Source organism: Solanum pennellii, chromosome 2 (genome assembly GCF_001406875.1).
Source record: "Solanum pennellii chromosome 2, SPENNV200".
NCBI lineage: Eukaryota > Viridiplantae > Streptophyta > Magnoliopsida > Solanales > Solanaceae > Solanum > Solanum pennellii.
The window spans coordinates 6040101-6043898 of record NC_028638.1 but is presented as its reverse complement, the minus strand read 5'-3'; positions in this window follow the sequence as shown (position 1 = coordinate 6043898).

Here is a 3798-nt window from a genome sequence, read left to right as displayed (position 1 = left end):
AATGGAATATCCTACAAGACAAAAAGTTGATGTGATTCTGTACAAGTGAATCCAACTCACTAACAAAAAAATTAAAGAAAGAAAAAAATGAACATGAAGAGAATAAAAATGAAGATGAAGAGAATCAATGGTGTCTTATAAGTTGATGAACCACTGTAACTTCATTATTTTTAAAATTTACGAGGAAATGAATTATTGACGAAATTTGTGAAATGTACATATATACCTTTGGGTCGGTAGCAAATGTGATTGAAAGTAGTATTTTTTCATGCATAATAGCTAATTCTTGATATATATATTGTTTAAATTTATTATTTGTACTACAAACATTGTATGGAGTATTTTAGGATAAACGTGCAACGCACGTTTTCTGAAACTAGTTTACATATATTCACTTGGAATATTTTAAAATAATATATTTTAAATTCACAAGATCTTGTTAACTTGATAATACATTTGTGTCATATATAATACTTTAATTTAAATATAAATACCTACCCAAATATAAATATATATTTGCACTAATGAAAATATTTTTCTCATAAAATAAACTATAGAATAAATAATAAAAATTAAAATAATACAAACTTCAACTGAGGTTATTACAAAAGGGCAATGTTTATATAGTAATTACTATTTTGAAGCAAATTTCATGAGAGTCTAAATCACATAAGTAACATTGATAAATAAAGTCATTCTTCTGTCTTGAACATCAAAAATAAATCGTGCAATTCTTTAAATCTTGAAAAAGATATTCAGAAGCATACATCTACATCAGAAGAAAAGTGTTAAGAAAAACAAATGAATTTAGACTACATCATGATAAATTTGTAAATTGGAACATTACATACTAATGTGTATAGTAAGAAAAAAAATAGTTATTATATCATCAAAATTATTTTTTCTCAAGTACTCGAGGTTATTGAATATACTCTCTTACAATAGAACGACTTACTTCATCAGAACAATGGTACGTCATATTCCGCTAGACTTCAAACTTTCTCAATGACAATAAATCACATAAAAATTCAAAATGCAAGAAGAAGAAGAGTAGAAGATTAAAAAAATTGTGGCTGGAAAATGAGAGGAAATCCCTCTATTTATAGTTATCAAAGGGTAGTATAAATAAATGTTTATTATATCTTATCTGAAAAGTCATGACCTTTTCGAGAAGTCACAAATTATATAAAAGTCACAATTCTTTGGAAAAATCACAACCCTTCGAAATAAGTCACAACTTATCGAAAAAGTCACAACTCATCTAATAAGTAACAACTTATGTTAGGAATATTATAGTAGTTTAACATTCAAACTAGGAGTTCATGCTTTATATATATACTAATTTTGATGCACGTGCGTTGCATGTGAAAATGAAATCATGTACCACACTATTTTAAAAAATAATTTGAATATTGCTAAATAAAAAATTATTCACTCGTAAAATCTCTTATATGTTACACCTCTTAAATAAATATTCTACTCCTTTTCTCATTGTGCATTACTTTGTTTTTATTAGGTATTCTTACTTTTAATATAATATAATAATATAAATAAATATTTATATCAATATAGAAGATATACTAATATTGGATGTTTTAGCTAGAGTATTAGATTGATTTAACATTCATTTTATGGAGTGTTCTAATTTTACTGAACTTTGAGATGGTCAACATTGGTAAATAAAACTTGGGGTTTTAAGAAGAGAAGAATAGAAAATTTAAATAAGCATAGTTTTAAAATGTGAGGAAACCCCTCTATTTGTAGTTAAAAGGTATAGTATTAGTATGTGCATATTATTTCTTATTTATAGAAGATATACTAAATTTAGTGTTTTAATAATAATAATAATAATAATAATAATAATAATAATAATAACAATAATAACAATAATAATATTTTAAAATGTGGTTTAAAAGTTTGATTAATCCCCTCTTTTTACGTCCAATAAAGGATTTGTGTATGAAAAAACTGCTTGTGGTGCCTTATCAAAAAGAAGTCACAACCCTTCAGAAAGGTCAAAACTCATCCAAAAAGTTGCAACCATTCGAAAAAGTTTCAACTCTCTGGAGTTGCAACTCTCCGAAAAAGTCGCAACTCTTCAGAAAATTCGCAACCCTAAAGAAAAGTGACAGCCCTTCAAAAAGGTCACAACTCATCATATAAGTTATAACTCTTCGAAAATGTCACAACAATAATGTGAAAAGTTATCAGTCTTTAATATAATACAATACACATAAATAAATATAACACAATATAATATATAGAAGATATACTACATTGGTGTTTCAAGTTGGGTGTATTATAACAATTTAATAATATAATTTTCTTGTTATCATTCTTGGTAGAATTTTGTTAGCGTGAAATAACTTTTTTACCCTTAATCATTATTCACTTCATATATAAAAAGATGTTTCTAGAATTATTTACTATCTTTCTTAATAGATTTTTGTTAGAATGATATTACATTTTTATTGGTCGTTCTACCACTTCACTCTTCTATATATATATATACTCACCCTTGTCTAAATGAATTATGCGGACAACTTCAAGGTACCGCTAATGACTTAGGCCTACATATATATTACTTAAACTTTTATTTATTAAAAAGTAATTTCCGGAGATTCTTAAGTAATTTATTAAACTGTAACCCGGTCATATTTAATCAGTAAATTCAAAAAAGAAGAAGAGGTAATTTACTGAGTTTCTTAAGTAATCAAATCAATAAGTCACATTCGTATTTTAATAAATTACTTTATTTTTCATTTTTTTCTTACAGTTTCACCCAGCGTTTTAAAAGGCATGAGCGTGAGGCGAGGCATAAGCCCCGAGACACGGGGCGTAAGTCCCATGAATCTGCAGGGCGTAGTCTCATGTATATTTAATTTGTAGTAAATATGTGATACTACATTTGTTGTTTGAGTTATTCTCAATCTTGTTATCTTTATAGATTAAAAAGTTATGTATCATTCATTTATTCAAGAATTATGAGGGTCAACAATGTTAGTTATAGATTTTAACACATAGTTTATGTAAGATCTGTTAGGTGAGTCCCGAGCGTTGGGCGTACTTAGGGCGTACGATCGGACGCTTAGGGCGTAAGTCTTGTAGAACTGAGTCCCACACTTGAGCCTCGAGGCCTTTTGCTAGAGCTCTGCCCCTGAGCGAGCCCCGATGCGAATTCCATAAGAGTCTTTTAAAACAGTGGTTTCACCAATGAAAATTAAGAAAAAAGAAAAAGTAATTTACTGATTTGGTGGTCATGCAAATCAATAGATCAGATTCGTATTTTAATAAATTAAGTATTTTTCTTTTCTTCTGTTACAGTTTAACCAATGAAAATTAAGATAAAAGAAAAAGTAATTTACTAATTTGATGGTCCTGCAAATCAATAAATCAGATTCGTATTTAATAAATTACTTAATTTTTCATTTTTTTTAACAGTTTCACCAATGAAAATAAAAATAAAAAGAAAAAGAATTTGTTAATTATAAGAAAAAAGAAGAAGATTTGATAGTCATGCAAATTGAACACACATACATAATTTCCTCTCACTCTCATATTATACTTAGGAGACAAGTTATACTTGTATGTAATAATAAATTGGGAAGCTCTAAACGACCAGAAATTTTTGATCAGAGAATTAAAAAAAGTTATAATATTTTTTATTTTAAAATAAAATGATTTTTTATTTATTTTTTTGTTAAAAGAATAAAGATATTTTAAAAGCTAAAGCAATATACAAAAAAATATCATTCTGAACAATTCTCTCTCTCTCTCTCTATATATATATATATATGT